The 17,916-nt window shown below is 34.0% G+C and overlaps 2 pseudogenes; both read right to left on the reverse strand.

Moving 5' to 3' along the window:
* Nucleotides 1–1,814: 1,814 nt before the first annotated feature.
* LOC149561357 (phospholipase A1-Igamma1, chloroplastic pseudogene) lies at nt 1,815–3,730 on the reverse strand (annotated as a pseudogene).
* A 5,669-nt stretch (nt 3,731–9,399) lies between these two features.
* LOC149561358 (phospholipase A1-Igamma3, chloroplastic-like) lies at nt 9,400–17,449 on the reverse strand (annotated as a pseudogene).
* Between the last annotated feature and the right edge of the window lie 467 nt (nt 17,450–17,916).

A 17,916-nucleotide genomic window follows, 5' to 3' on the forward strand; every position in this document is an offset into this window, starting at 1 on the left:
AAATAGAAGGTGGTTCACTTATTATTATTAATGCAATTAGAGAATGAGCAACTCCAAATTGGTTTCTAAACTCAAAATTAGAAGTCTCTCTTCAAATTTTAAAATTCTTTACAAATGTTAAAAATGGGTCATATTTATAGAGAATATAATGGATTAGATAATAAGTTGGCCAACCTACGGCCTAACGGAAATCTTATTATAGAATGATAGATATAACACTTTTACTATATTCAAACAACTCAGGTACTAGAAACCTTAATAGCTTCCCATCATATACTTTTGGAATGCATAATTTTATCTATTCAAAGTATAGCTTTATATTATCTTGGTTCTATAGTCTGGGAAACCCATGTTATGTTGGTATCATTTGTCTAAATTGTAGGATATAATTTTTTGTGTTCTTAAGTACATAATGCAGAAAATTTATTTGTTTGTGTTATCTATACCAAATAATCTACAAGGTAATATCAAGTTTGATTAATCTCAGTTTATCTATATTACTAACCCTGATCTTGGTCAAGAAGAAGGATTTTGAAAAAAATCTAAAACACGATTAAAGCATAAAAGAAATATTAGCAGGGAAGACCTAAAGAAGATACAAGTATATAAATCAAAGACAAAGATGTCATATGTGATCCAATAGATCAGCTCTAAATAATGGAAAAACTCATGTAAGAGATCAACCTAAGGGCTAATCAAATGAAAGGTTAGAATGTATCTATCTAATATAGGGAATGCCTCATCATAGAATAGATATGATATATGTATCTATGTAATAAAGGGAATGGCTCTTAAATAATGAAACTGAGTAATGTATATGTGTGGCATGTGGAATGGCCCACGAAGATCCTAATGTAACCATATGAATATGTGTTGGACCTTGGTTCTTTTCCCTTGGTGCCTGCACTAAACCGAGGACCTAAAATGTAAATTAATCTCAATTAATAAAATTATAATTTGCCTAGTGTCATTTATTGATAAAAAATAAAAAATTATACCAGATATCATATATTTTAATTAATATTTTTCCTCTAAAAGAAACTTCGAAAACCCTACAACTATTAAACTTTCACAATATAAATTTTTAAAATATATGCAACATTTTGCAGAAAGAGTAATTTTCCTTGATCGACACTATCCAAATAAAGAGAGGTAATATTACACTATTAAAAGTATCTTAATAATAAATGCAAAAATTTAGCCACCATTAATTATGTCCTTGCAATTAAACTAACAAATAATTTCCAAGGTTTTTGTTAAACATATCACGTCATTATCCAAGTTTATATCTAACATTTAACTAGGTAGCTTATAGTTTAATCAATATTTATTGTTTGGAGAAATTTTTTACAAAATGATAACATTAACAACTAGGCCCTCTTAAAAGATAAAGACTAAATTAGAATGAAAGTCATCATGTAATGTGGATTTAAAGATATTTTTATAGGTCTTGAATATATTTAGATATTAATTTTGTCAAAGAAAGATTGAAAAATGAATTAAAATGCATTGACCATATAATTTCACAAACATAACAATCTTGTTATCATCTTTGTTGCTCACATGTTAGATGACTCAGTCTCACCATTGAATTAATGGATTAATTTTGAGGATTTCTATTAAACATGTCACTTTGATTATTTCAATTTGTATTACATTGTGTTAGACACCTTGTATTGTTTTTTTTTCTTTTTAAGATAACTTTTAGAAATCTTGATTGTAGGATTTTTAACAATCTATGTTTTAAAATATGTAGAACAAATGAAACACTTCTTTTTTTTCAAAAGATTAATTTTCTAAAACCAACTATAAAATAAATCGGAAGACTATGATCTTCAGAAATAAATGGCTTCATTACATAATAATGGATAACAATAAAATAAACAAACCAATAATTTTATCTTTGAAAAAGAATTTGGACGGTAAAGTTTATATTAATTTTGTACAAGTAATTGAAGCTTTTAAATGTCCTTATGACCATTACTAGCTCGAGAAGAAGCCTATGCCATGTGGAGAGGGCACATCATCAACATCTCGTTCGGGTTGTACCCACCTTCCATAGCAATTCCGCACCAGCCCTTTGTTTTCCAATTGATGCCAATTAGCAGGCACCATCAACTCCTTGTGTAACATATCAGAGGCCTTATTAACCAAGGCCTTATCACGTCGAGCATCGACTCTGAACAGGGCACTCGAACTTTCAAATCCATCCAACAAATGCAAATAAACCTCTAAATTATGACACCCAGCCAAATCCGGGTTACTCTTCAAGAATGTAGATTTCTTGATCTCCAATGGTAGTTCCACCCCTACATGCTTATATGACCAAGGGAGAGACTCCAACACATGGCCAATAATTTTCTCATATTTCTCCATCCCTTCATTGAACAATATGCCAGGCATTTTGGGCACCACATCTTGCTTACCCACAACACGTAGGACCTTCACACCGAGCTCCTCCACTTTGTCCTTGAAAGCATCGTTGCCCACTCGCGGAGCCCCGAACGAGAAGACTGTGACAGGAACTTTTCGAGTCGGGTCATTTGCATGCACATTGACTCCCTTGGCACTGATTTCGAAGGCATTAAGAAGCGCCAAGGCACCCCCAAGACTATGCCCACAAATAGTAATGCTCACCTCCTCGCCACGCCCCGTATAGAGCGCCACCAAACGACGTATCTCATCCATAACTTGTTCTGAGGCACTATGCTTGTTGTACCTCGTGGCGTCATTTTTAGAAGTATAAATATCCAGGAAGCCACGCTCAACCTTGATTGCAGGGTCGTCCGAACACCCAAGGTCACCGACTGGGTGGAGAATATCCCGTAGATTTTCCATCCATTCCAGCTGTGTAACAGTGCCACGCCATGCCACCATAATGTCACGTCGCCGGAGGCGCTTCGACTCGTCATCAGTACTCGCTGCCACGTAGCCCATCCAGTTAGAGTTCTTGCTCCACGGATCCATGGAATTGGACCGCCCAAAGAACTTGGGCATGTGGACGTCCGACATGGCATAAAGATACTTGCTGACCCGGTAACCGCTGTCGTGAAGGTGCAGTTTCTCCATCATCCTTTGCCGGTTGTACCGGCAACTCCCGCAATATTTCGAGTGCGCGTCGAAATCGAAAGCGTCGTACGTCGCCTGGGCGAATTCACCGTATTTTACAATTTCGCGCCGGAGTTTCGGACTCAAAGGGTCCAGAAGCCCTTCCCAGAGATTCGAACCCTGGTATTTTTTCCATTCTTGACCTAAATCTTCCTTTGGAGAAACTGTAGGGCTGCTTCTGTAAACCTCTTCGAGCCGCCTCGCAAATTTTTTTATTTCGACGGGACTGAATTTGTCCGTCTGCTCAACTTCTGGCCGCGGCGGATTCACACGCAGTTCAGCTTTCTTCCAGATCGTGTTCCGCTGCCTCTCGTTCGCCTCCAACAAATCTGCTGCTAATTCAACCACAACCGACGCCTTTCCGCCATTTAACAGAGATTTTGAAGATCTGTTTGCTGCCGCTAAAATGCGAAGATTTGTGTAAGAAGATAAAGCTGAGCTTTTAACCCTGGAGCTTTTAACCTTTGAGCTTTCGGCAGTCGTGCAGCTTGTCCTCACGAACGGCGCGCGGCTGTTACGGATGGATGCCGATTGAATCATCGTCCTGGTAAATAATCTGCAGAAAACTTTGTCGTATAATCGGATTATAAGAAAGGATTTGTATAATCGGATTATAAGAAAGAATTCGTACAGCGGCGATTGTCTTGAACATAAAGAGACGTGATATATTTATAGCAAAATGTCACCGCGTTGATGTCAGGCAAACGCATTTTCTGTTTGAAAATTATTGCAAGACGATGTCAAAACCTTCATTCTGCCAGTGAAATTTCAAAGTCAGAATAAAGTTCTCTTATTTCCAATTATTTGTCAATTAAATAGTTAACCGTTCAAAGTTACGTGTTTGAATAGAAATTTATGGCTCCTGTGATTGTGTTAGGGTTTACAGTGACAGAAATTTAATTTCCGATTAAGTTTTTTTTATCTATCGATGAGTTTGAATAGTTGTGAACAAGTTGATAACGAACCAAGTCTTATCAATAATAGACACGGAACAAACGAAGATCAATCAATGAGAAATTTTTACAAAATGAGATTAAATTTAGACCGATTAACTATCTAGATCTGACATAAAAGTCCTCGAAAACTAAAGATTACGGAGCTTTTTAACAAAATGCAAACGATGCTATTTATTTTTAATATGATCCTGTAGAATTTAAAATTGTCTTCCACAATTCTCATTTCATGCGGATACAGTCTTTTTTTAGGTTGCATTTTTCGGTTTAAAAAGTTTAATTATCGTTTTACGGCGATCAAATTAATCAGATAAATCGATTTACCTTAGTTTAAGGGTGAATATTAAGTAGTTGAGAAAACATTTGCAGGTCATAGTCAAGGAAGCCGTCATAGATCATAGATCAGATAGTTATTAAACGGTTTTTGATAAATTACTGTTAAACAGAAATTAGCACGCCTTTCAACAAGAAAACTTCAAATCTACCTCTGACCTTCATTTTAAGTTAATTTAGACCTCGAAACTCTGTCAAAGATGTGTACCGTCATCGTCATGCATTAACAGTATGCAGAAGCATTCCCTTATATATGAGATGGATGAGCTCATTTTGTTGAGAAACCCTTGACGACCACTCGTTCTTTCACCGACTATGCCTTCAACATGATTTGACTCAATTAATGCTCGCCAAACGTTCAAAGGAGAGAAGAAAATCTGGGTTGAGGCAAACAGATGTAATATCATCCTGGTCTAATTCTACATTTCAATGTGCGTGAGATACGCTTCACCTCATCTTCATCCGGCCATTGAAATTTTCAAAAAAATATTAAACCTCATCTTCATCGGGCCATTGAAATTTTCAAAAAAAATATTAGTTGTCCTTACCCACTTTGCTACTTGTAAAGGGAGGCAGCTACCTCCCTACAAACTGCACGACAATTTTCAAAAAAAAGTCTTGAAAACATTATGGATTTTTTTGGAAAAATTTTAATAAAAATTTGACATTATTTTTTCATTAGTACATTTTGTGTGGAGATTAGCCTGTCTTCTTGTGAAGTCACTTCATCATGCATATGCAAATTCCATGAGTGTATATCAATCTTTCTCTTTGACACTTAGACAACTGGTATTATAACTCAAACTAAAACTAAAATCTATTCATCATGAAATAATAATAATTCCTATATTAATTCCCTATTTTGAATTCATATTATTATAACCCAAACTAAAATAAAAATCTTTTAATTCTAAGTTTAGTATTCTATACATTAGAACAAATAGTGTAATTTAAAAAAAAAAATTAATATATGCAAAATAAAAATCTATATATTAACCCATTATTAATTCAATATTTTTTAACCTATACTATTGTATATTATACTAAGATGAAGAATTAACAAAAGAAAAAAAAGGAAATCAAAACAGAAAGAAAAATAAGGAAATAAAATAGCAAAAAGATGCAAGGAGGGAAGGAGGGAGAAGGAGGGAGGTGAGGAGAGAGAGATCAAATGAGCTTAATTTATATTTAAAAATCAATACTAAATTGATAGCAATGAAGTCTGATATTAGTGTTTCTATTGGATCATTTGTATCTCTACAAAAATGATACGAAATTAGGGAAATAGATGTGGAGAAAGATATGTATGCAAGAATATAGAGAGAGAGGATTGCAATGGCAATGGAGATGAATAAAAAGTGATAGAAGGAGATATAGAAAGATAGAGACTTGTAGCTAGAACTGAAGGGATAAGGAGCTAAAGAGAAATAAATGGTTATAGAGAGGTAGATAGAGTTATAGAAAGAGTTGGAAAGAGGGACATATATTTATTCACAAAGAGTAATTTTATTTTCTTCTATCTACCCCTTTCTTTTATACAATTTTTCATAATTGATTTTCAATATATCTTCGACATACCTATTGCACACCAAAATGTGATTGGTAGTTTTAAAATTGTAAGAATTTCTTTGACTTTAAATTAAGACCATAAATAATGGCATTGTCAAAGTCATTGTTGGTTTACTATTAGAGTTGTTTGACTAAGAATAGTTATAAATATCTATCATTTTATTTCTATTTATTAATTTATGAGAAACAAATTAATTTAGAGTGTTCTCATTGTCTCTAGGCTTAAAGAAGCATTTTGACATATGATTGTATCTTTAACATCCATGGACTCATGGATTAAGTAGAAATTATAGGTTCTTATATTTGAAATTTTGATAATTGTAAGGCAATATATTATAAAAGATTATGTTGGTAAATAAATGTGTGAGTAATTTTTTTCTTTTTATTTATGAAGTTTGTACATTTAATTATTATATATTCTAATTATGATAATAGACTAGGGGAGAGGGTTCAAATTATGTTCACTCTAATTTTTAACTTCTCAATATTTTTTGTGAATATTTCATATTATTCTCACTTTTTAACAACAATGTATTTGTCAAGTTCTTATTTAAGTGAAAAAAAAATATTTTACAAGATCAAATATGATGTCATATCAATTCTTTTTGTATTTCCTTTTCTTTCTCAACTAAATTGTTAATTTTTTAATTTATCTATTTGTATAATGGATCATAGCTCCTGTTATTGCATTAGAATTTACATTGACAGATATATGAATTTTAGTTGAACATTTTTCTTTATTGATGAATTTGAATAATTCTCAATAAGTTGATAAAGAATTAGATTTTATGAATGATAGACACAAACAAACAAGATCAATCTTAGTAAAATTTTAACAAAATTAGATTAAATATTTTGAAAATTGATTATCTATATCCAAAACTAGATATCACTAACCATTTTAACAAAGTTCAAGGGTGCTATAAATATTTTATTTAATAATTTTGTAGAATATATCATTGTCTTCTACAATTTTCATTTGATGTCAATACAGTTTTTTTTTTGTTGCATTTTAAAGTTTAAAGAGTTTAATTATGATTTATGGCCATCAAATTAATTAGATAAATCTATTTAACTTAATTTAGGGGTGAAAACTAAGTAATTGAGAGAATATTTACATGTCATAGTCAAGGAAGCTATCTAAGATCATATACTTTCAAAAGGGCCTTTTATAAATTATTGTAAAAAAAACTTGATTTGAATGTGCATTTTTTAACAAGAAAAATTAAAATCTATTTTTGACCTTCATTTTAAGTGAATTTAGACCTCAAAACTCATCGAATATGGTACCGTTATCATCATTGATTCATAGTACAAATATGACTTGTATTCTTGTTAGAATAATAAAGTTTTTTCTTATTAATTAAATCATATTGATTTAATTATTAAGTCACTTATTATCTCTAATTTACTTAAGCTAAACTTTGGCCATATAATAATTAATTATTTTATTAATTATTATCATGCAACCTAAGTTAGTTACCTGTTAGGATTTTGATTATCCTTCATAAGGATTGATCTCTTTGTAAACATTCATTCACTTTTGATAATTGCAACCAATATTTTTCTCATCAAGAATGTATAATCCATGGATCTAGTAATTCCAGCCTCCATAGCTTTCGCTTCTCTCTTTTTGTGGCAAGTGTTTGCATGTAGGTGATTCTTGGGAGCTGTGATTCTTGGGACTTCTTAACTTCAACATGGTATCAGAGCTCTAGTTCTTCATGCCCTTGTTATGTTTATGAGAGGTTTGGCTTAATTTTTAGAACTATGCTTTTATTTTAGAGGGTTTTAGTTTTTACAAGTGTTTTGTATTGGATATGGGGGTCTTTTTTGGTGCATTTTGAGCCCGAACAGACTTCACTGTTGGATTCATAGCACCCAAAAACCCCTATTTCCATATAAACTTGGTTTAATTTTGGACATAGTTGATTTAAAAGGAAAAACAATTGCTCCCAGATCTGGACACACTTCTCGAGACAATGATTTATTTTATTTTTATTTTAAATCTTTTTTTTAAAGAAAGGAGTGTTGCTTTAAAAAAATTCAAAAAAGTGCTTTCTTTATTATTTAAAAAAGGTGCTTTCTTTCTTTTTTAAATCAAGTGATGCTACATCATCAAAGTACGCTAACATCAATAGGTGCTAACAAAATTGCAAATTTTTTGACTTCATTATATTTGGGCACAGGTGATGACATCAGCATTTTTGTTGGTGTAAATAAGTATTTACTATTTACACTTACTCAAGTTTACTTAGGTCAATGCATTATTTTATTATTTCTTAGGTGAGACACTTAGGAGTTTGCATACTCTTACGAGTTGTCATGTTGACAACACTAAAATAAGCAACTCTAATTCAGCACATGGTGTCAACAACACTAGAGTTTGCATAATTAACTGAGTTGTCATATAGACAACACAGTTATTCATACTCCTATTTTAACACATGGTGTCTACAACATAATTTTGCATGCTACACCTTTGTAGGCTTATCCTCTCATCATCGCACTTACTCCTGTGCTTAATGGAGGAAAACCCACACTTGGTGGACATGTGCCTAGTTGTATGACTTATCATGGTGCACTCCTAGCCATTCTAGAAGCATTCCAAAGACCTTTATATACAAGCACTCCTAGTGTACTTTAATATTGAATGAATATCATATCATCATTCTAAACATACTCTTTTGGTCTACTATTGTGCTTATGCTTGAGTTCCTTGGTCTTGGGTGATTTTTTTCCTAAGGCAAATTCTTACATGGTATCAAAGCTATACCAAATTCTTACATGGTATCAAAGCGTGGGGACATTCTCTTCACACAGCCATTCGAGACCACTCCTACTTCAGCACCTCAACCCAGATCCAGAGAAGCCACAAAAATTGAAAACATCTAGAGCCAAAATGGACCTTGCCATTGCGTCTAGAATGTCGATTTAGTGAAAATTGACTATAAATTTTCCTCTGTTGGGTCAAAATCAATTTTGAGGCAAAAAAAATTTGCAAACTGGCACTCGAAGGCGTAATTTACAACTCTAGTATGATCTATTAAATCTGTGCAATTATTTTGTTCAAATATGTAATTATTTATTCTCTGTAATTATCTATATATATATTTTTTTTTTCAAAAAAAAATCACCTAATAGGGCCTGTAGAGAATTTTTTTAGCAAGAACTAGGTAGTGACACCTCGGCCCTTGCAAGCTGAATATTCCATCGAAATCTTCAATATTTGATGGTTTAATTCTAATCTTAGCAGCATTTAAATTTGGCTAAGCATATTCCATCAAGAAGCGGTATTAACCGGCAAATAGCCCACTCTCCAGCTACCTCATGTTTACTTCCCTCCACGGCATTGAGGCTTTAAAATAATTTTGTGTACGCTTTGCGCATGCATGTGGGATTAATATATTTTCTTACAACTACATTTCTAATCATTCTATATTCCATGGCTCTCGCCTTCCTTTGTTGGCAATGACAGGTCACGCTCCCGGCCATGCTGCACCACTAGCACCGCTTTCTTCACCGAACATTGGCTGCACAAATCTTCTGGTAGCTCCTAAACACTTGGACATGTAGCATAACATAGAGCTCCATGTGTCAGCTCATGGATGGTCTACCCGCGAGCCCCAACTGTATACATGTCAACTATGGATAGTGTGATGTAACGCAGGCAAAGCCCACTCACTGTCGGCTAGCTTAGCCCACTAATGAACTGACACATGGCAAAACAAACTGAATCAACAACCAAGCAACCACGTCAATAGCCATGAAACCAGCGTGAATAGCGAAGACAATTGCCACATCATTTTGCAAACTTAGCAAAACTGTACAACATGTGTCAATTTTTGTACAGTGTCGTACATAGTGACATCATTATTCATATAGTACACGTCATTGCTGACATCATCCAAGGGCCGAGTACACTAACATCATCATTTTTCTATCTTAAAATTGATGGTCGTATGACCGTCATCTACGGGCAAATTAGAACTATTGTGATGGTTGTTTGACCGTCAAATTTAACCTCATCTTTTTTTGATTAGACCCCTCTCTAGATTCATTTTTCATTTGGCAGTCCATCTTTGGGAGGCCATATCTCAATCATCTAGTCTCCAAATTAGGTGCAATTTTTTTTTTGGCTAGAATTTCCTAAATTTTTTAGTGGTGCAGTTCTTTTCTGGTTTTGGTGCATGGATTTGTCAAAAATTGCATCTTTTGGTGACTGTAACTATCCAATCCTACATTTTGCAACTTCAATTGCTCTACACGAGCTCATTTGGACTCGAAAATAGGTTCCATTTTTTAAAAATGTGTTATTTTTTATCTACTTTCCAGATCTACAATCAGATTATTAGGGTTGCATGGGAAAAAGTATCACTTTCATAATTAGGTCATTTTTTGCATTGCAATGCTTTGATATAACTTCAGAATTATTGTACATCTAAGATACATTGTAATGTTCTAGTTTTGCAGGTTGTAAAGGCAAAATTAGAAGTCCACTAAGGCCAAAACTAGCAAGTGGCCATTGTAAACACACTACATATATGGTGTCAAAAACATCTTTTTTTGGGGGGGCGTTCTTGATTGAGTGAAAAGGGGGGGTGTTTCTTGGTGTTGTGTTCCTCTTTTCCTGTTGTTTTCTTTCACTTCTTGCATCATGAAAAATTTTTAGTTTCCAAAATTAACACAACATAACTATGCTACATGTTCCATTAAAATGTGGTGTCAATTAATGCATAATCAAGCTTCTCAATATGTTGATGGTACCTTTCCTAAACCAATAAGTGATCAAGTATCTAAAAGTGACATTAATGATTAGGAATCTGTAGATAAGAAAGCCCTAGGTGATATTATGTTGGGGGTTGAAGATAAAATTCTTTATCAGATAAAGAAGTGCAAGACATCCAAGGATGCTTGGGATGCCCTCAAAAACCTATATGGTAAAGTGTCTGAGGAGGATGTTTACAAAATTGAAGATAAGCTTGTCTCCCTCAATCCTAAGACATTTGATTCTATATAGAATTTTATCATTAAGATGAATGAATTAAGTGTGAAGCTTGATGATAGTGGTAGTCCTATCAAAGATGACAAGTTAATCTATCTCATTCATAATAAGCTGCCATCTGAGTACTCCACATTTGTTTCTTCTTACAACAACACAAAGACTACATTAGGGACTAGCTATCAAAAAGTCAGTTTTGATTGTTATGCTCAACTATTGGATGAAGAAGAAAAGAAGTTACAATTAATGGGGATTCTCAATTCAACCAAGTCTAAGGCATTGGTGGCCAATAATGAGGGTTATCAAACTTCAAATAATGGAAAGGGCAAGAAAAAGAAGTGGAAAAATAATACACAAGAGGATTTAGAAATGAAAACACCACCACCAAATCAACAAGGTAGAACTTCCTCAAATTCAAACAAAAAGGGGAACACTAATAAGGAGAAGAAAAAGTGTGCTTGTTGCAAGAATTTGGGTCATGATGAACATGAGTGTTATCATAAAAAGATTGATGAGTTAACAAACATCATAAAGAAACACAATGTTCCACTACCTAATGCTAATAAGGATAGAGGATCTTCATCTTCAGATTCAAAGGGCAAAGGCAAGCACTTATGGAAAACTCAAGTTCTTCAGCAGAATGGATTCTTGACTCAGGTGCCTCATATCATATGGGTTCTTCAAAAGGAGACTTTTCCTCATTGAAGCGGTTTAAGGTACCACACATCTTTGTAGGAGATAATACAAAAATGGAAGTTAAAGGGAAAGAACGTGTGGAGATGGAAAATGGGGAATTCAAAGATGTTCTCTATTTTCCTAACCTTAGCTCTAATCTACTCTCAATTTATCAAATTACTCACCTTGGAGATGGAAATAAAGTTGAGTTCCTTCTAGATTCAGTAATGGTGTGCACTCTCAAAAATGATTCATTGATTGCAATGGGGAAAGTTAATTATGACACAAGGTTGTATTATTTCTCCCACTTTGTACCTAAGTCTCCTTCACATGCCTTGTTGATTCAATCTCATCCACAAATCAAATTATGGCATGAGTGGTTTGGTCATCTTGCCTTCCACTATCTTTAGAAACTTTGATCACAAAACATGGTCAAAGGTCTACCTACAATCAACTTTTCTAAGGGTGAATGTTCAACATCTTCAATGGATATGCATCTAGAGGAGAAGTTTAATAAAGGAAAGTCTTCAAGAGCACCAATTGTTCTTCAGTTGGAGTGACTTTTCACTTCCATTGATGACTTTTCACACTACACATGGGTCTACTTTCTTCATCATAGGAATGAAGTGTTGGACAAGTTTCTAGCCTTCAAGAGTCATATTGAACAGCAATCAAGGAAAGTCATCAAAGTTCTTAGGATGGACAATGAAAATAGATATGTGAACACAAGACTTAAAGAATTTTGCAAACTTGAGAGTATTGATCTTCAGAATCCACCAGCATTCAGTCCACATAAGACAGATGTTGCAGCACTGAGGTTACAAACTCTTAAGTCTATGGCAAGTTGTATGATACAAGCCAAGTCTCTTCATCCATCACTTGTAGTTGAAGCTATAAGCAGTGCCACTCACATACTTAATATGTCTCCTCATAACTCCTTAGATGGAAAGATGCCTTTTGAGGCATGGTGTGGCAGAAAACTAGTTGTGAAACACTTCAGAGTCTTCGGTTGTCCAGCATGCGCAAACATATCTTCCAGGGGATGCAAGGCACCACCACCTAGGCCTTATACTTTCATCAAATATGAAGATAGTGTTAAGTCATACAGACTTATGGATCTTGAGAAACATGAGATTTTCATAGTGAGGAATGTTCACTTTGAGGAAAGTTCATCCAGCTTATCCTCTAATCCTCTCTACACTTCATACATTATGGAAACTGATAGTGACACCAATGATAGTGATTCAACAGATTCAAATATGTGGAATCCTATTAACATGTACAGGGAGAGGTCACATCATCAACACATTCTACATGCATATATAGCCACAGTGATAGGTCTAGCATAGTAGGGTACACCTTGTCTTCTAGCTCCAGCATCAGAGGATGACTACATAGTAGATATTTCAAGTTTGCTTGTGGAGTCATACATAAGAGATTTGGGAGACATCATTGATGATATACATCTTCTCTTTGATGAAGAAGATCCTTCTTTAGTTGTTGTGAGGGCTCACTCTGACCCTCATGTCCATTCTCTACACGATCAACTTCACAAGTTGATATGATTGTGGATCCTTATGAATAGCAGTTGCAGGAGGTCTCTTTATCATTTGAGGAGAGCATAGGTTCTTTGGGATAGGTTCTACATTCATCCTTGCTAGATCTACACTTGTTTATTTTAGTAGTATTGGAAGGGGCAACAGTCAGCATTAACACAGGGACAATTGAGCAGATTTCATAGGCATCATTGTTCTTTGGGATTCTTTCTACACATAGAGGAAGCATCTCATATGTACCTATGATATTATTTCTTCCAAATGGGAGGAACATTATTCAACAGTCATGGATCATCTTCTACATTTGAGTAGATATTACTGATCAGTACTCCATTTGGTGGGGGGGGGGACTTCCTTGTCTCCTTTCTTCTTCTCTCTTTTATGAGGGGGACTTTTTCCTCTTATGGGGTTTTTTCCTTCTCATACTTCTCTATTCTATATACTTGATGTATGTCATAATGGGGGGTTTTGATTACTACATCCATCCATGCATCTTGATTTTTCATCTCTCTTTTTGGGGGAGGGTTTTTCCCATGAGATTTTCCCTCTTTCTCTACTTTATGAAAGATTGCATTTCATTATGTACATGAATACCTAACATGGCCTAGTAGTCGGGACCCATTATGCATTCAATCCTAGCTTTCATAAGCTTAAGTGCATTCCCCTAAGTTGCACTTAAGGGGGGTGTTCGTGTAAATAAGTATTTACTATTTACACTTACTTAAATTTACTTAGGTCAATGCATTATTTTATTATTATCCATTATTTTATTATTTCTTAGGTGAGAAAATTATGAGTTTGCATACTCTTATGAGTTTTCATGTTGATAACACTGGAGTAAGCAACTCTAATTTAGCACATGGTGTCAACAACACTGGAGTTTGCATAATTAACTAAGTTATCATGTAGACAATACAGTTATTTGCATTCATATTTTAGCACATGGTGTCTACAACATCATTTTGTGTGCTACACCTTTGTAACTTATCCTCTCATCATCGCACTTACTCTTGTGCTTAATGGAGGATAACCCACACTTGGTGGACATGTGTCTGGTTGTATGACTTATCATGTTGTTGACTCCTAGGCATTCTAGAAGTATTTTAGAGGCCTTTATATACAGGCACTCCTAGTGTACTTTAACATTGAATGAATATCATATCGTCATTCTGATCATACTCTTTTGATCTATTGTTGTCCTTGTGCTTGAGTTATTTGGTCTTGGGTAATTTTTCTTTAAGGCAAATTCTTACAATTTTAAGCCAAAATTTGACAGCCTTCAAACTGTCGTTTGTTTGATTTATTTTGTCATGAAGAGCTATTGATAGTTGATTGGCCATATTTTTGTCATATGGAGGTATTTTTTGACAAATCCTATATTGTCGAAAAGCTCTTTCCAAGCCTTTCATGATGACATAGGTTATTTTGACTTTCGATATTGATTGGTTTCTTGTTTATGCAATCAAAACCAAGGGTTCTATTTTGCACTCTGGGAGACATATCTTTAGCATTTATTCTCTTATTTGGAAATTCTTTATATCATTGGAAAGGTATTTCAGAGATCTTTCTAGTGATGTCAGTTGTCTTTCTAGATTCTTCTCCATTAAAATTCTATTTAGCCTTTTTCATTTTTGCATTCTAGTAGATATCTTGATTGTTTCAAGTTTGGGGATCAATTTCATTGCTTCAGATAATTTTTCATGGGTTGTACTATCTCTTCTATCATACTTATGTCTCTTTTGATCTTTATTGATATCCTTTTGTAGTATTTTGAAAATGCACTTAGATAAAGTGTCACTCTATTGCATTTCTAGATCTTACATATCTTTGTGTTTTGTTGTACTCGCACTACATTATAAAGTGCCTTGGGGGGTTTCATGTTGGCCATTTTTTTCATCTTCCTTTGTCAAGTGAATTTTCCTTCCATGAAATTAGCCTCATGATATGTTGATGAAATGTTCCATTATAGGTGTTTGTACTTCTTTTACACTCTCAATGTTCATGGTTCTTCTTTTTACATGAGATATTGCATTTAGTTTCAATATGCATGTCTCAGCTCTCATAATTATAAAGGGCTTATGTTTGTTCTATTGTTTTCTTGGTTTGATGGAGTGAGCTATGTATTCAATATTTGATCCTATATACTAGACGATTACAATAGCTAGATACCTATGTGTTTTGGTGAGATGGATCATTTATCATATAGGCAATCTTTCATTCCTATTTTTGGAGACTATGAAGATACCTTCCATCTTCGGTTAGTCATGTTCTATACGATGGAGGTTCTTCAAATCAATAGTTTGGTAGTGTTTACAACTTCATTCTTGAGTGGTGTTCTTCATGATCATCTTTTGTTCCTATATTTTGGGACATTCCCTAGTTTGGAGGCTTTTGTAGTCCTTCACTAGTTCTTTTAGCATTATTTCCATCTCTTTTTGGAGTTAGATTTTTCCCACGTAGTTTTCTCTTTTTCTCCTCTTTTTAGAGATTTAGTTGTGCTTGGGTACCTCATCAGGCTTTGTTGTTAGGACCCAAATTTACTTTCAATAGTAGTTTCTAAGTTTTTAGATACTCCCTAAGTTTATCTTAAGGGGGGGTGTTAGAGTAATAAAAAAAAATTATTAATTAAATATTGATTTAATTATTAAGTCACTTATTATCAGGCTTTGTTGTCGAGACCCAAATCTACTTTTAGTAGTAGTTTCTAAGTTTTTAGCTACTCATTAACTTTATCTTAAGGGAGGGTGTTAGAGAAATTTAAAATATTCTTATTAATTAAATATTGATTTAATTATTAAGTCACTTTGGGCATATAACAATTATTTCTTTTATTAATTATTGTCAAGTAACCTAGGTTAGTTACTTGTTAGGGTTCTGATCTCCTTTATAATGATTGATCTCTTTGTAAACATTCATTAACTTTTGATAATAGAAATCTCTTTTTTGCTCATCAAGAATGTCTCATTTATGGATGTGGAAAATCCAGCCTCCATAACTTTTTCTTCTCTCTTTCTGTGATAGGTGTTTGCATGCAGATGATTCTTGGGAGCTATGAGCTTGATCTTTGATCACCTTCAATATGGTATCAAAGCTCTAGATATTCATGCCTGTAGTGCCTCTCATGTTTTTAGTTTGTATCTTGTCTATTTCGATTCTAGAGATACTTGATACTCTTATTTTATGTACCTTGTGATGACCTGAGGGTCGGATGTTATACTTTGATTTAGTATCATAGATGCTTTACTGCTATGTTGTTTAGTTTATCATATTTGCATGTTGATGCCATTTTGAGATGATAGTAGATCTATGATGACATCTGATTATCTGGTATTTGGACATACTATTCCCACAAACGGTAATGCTCACCTCTTCCCCACACCCTGTATAGAGCACCACCAAACATAATCTCATCCATAACTTGTTCTGAGGCATTGTGCTTGTCATACCTTGTGGTGTCATTTTTAGAAGTATAATTACTCAGAAATCCAAGCTCAACCTTGATGGTGGGGACGTCCAAACACCCAAGATCAATGACTAGGTGGAGAATATACCATAAATTCTCCATCCATTCCAACTGTCTCACAGTGCCACACCACACCATCGTGATGTCATGCCGCTCGAGGTGCTTCGACTCATCATCAGTACTCACTCCCATGTAGTCCATCCAATTAGATTCCTTGCTGCATGGGTCCATGGAATTGGACTGCCCAAAGAACTTGGGCATGTGGATGTTCGACATGGCATAAAGATACTTGCTGACTTGGTAAACATTTTTGTGAAGGTGCAGTTTCCCCAACATTCTTTTCCAGTTGTAGCGACAACTCCCACAATATTTTGAGTGTGCGTCGAAGTTGAAAGCATCATACATCACCTGGGCAGATTCACCGTATTTTACAATTTATCGTTAGAGTTTTGAACTCAAAGGGTCCAAAAGCCCTTCCCAAAGATTCAAACCCGGGTATTTTCTCCATTCTTGACCTAAATCTTCCTTTGGAGAAACTATAGGGCTACTTTTGTAAACCTCTTCAAGTCACCTCACAATTTTTTATTTCGACAGGACTGAATTTGTCCATCTACTCAACTTGTGGCAATGGCGGATTCGCACACAATTTAGCTTTCTTCCAAATCGTGCTCCACTGCATCTCATTCACCTCCAACAAATCTGCTACTAGTTCAACCACAACTGACACTTTTCTGCCATTTCACAGAGATTTTGAGGATCTATTTGCTGCAACTAAAATGCGAAGGTTGGTGGATTAAAAAATGATTTTTTTTTTAAATCTATTTTAAGGATAGAGTTTTACTTTTATTAAATTAATTTATATTTCAGCATAATTATTTTAGACACATATTGAGTTATTACTCCAATTAAATTTGGGAATTCTAACTTTAATAATTATGAAAACAATTTAAATTTTGCTAAATTGATAATTTATTATATAGATTTACAATGAAAAAATGTAGATATTGTCTTAAAAAATATATTTTTACAATTTAGAAAAAATTGATATAATTTTTTTAAATGATTTTAAGTCAATTTTTGAAAAATTTCTCTAACTCTCTTAGAGAATTAAGATGACAAAATATTTTCTCTAGAATTAATGTTTAAACAATTCTCAGGATCATATTATATATATCATATGCCAACTCTTGAAATTAAGTTATAAGGAATGATCTAATCAAAATGTATATCAATCATCTTTAATAATTAAGCTACATC

Source organism: Cupressus sempervirens, chromosome 4 (assembly GCF_028749045.1).
Source record: "Cupressus sempervirens isolate cs-2001-9-10 chromosome 4, ASM2874904v1, whole genome shotgun sequence".
In the NCBI taxonomy this organism is placed as follows: domain Eukaryota; kingdom Viridiplantae; phylum Streptophyta; class Pinopsida; order Cupressales; family Cupressaceae; genus Cupressus; species Cupressus sempervirens.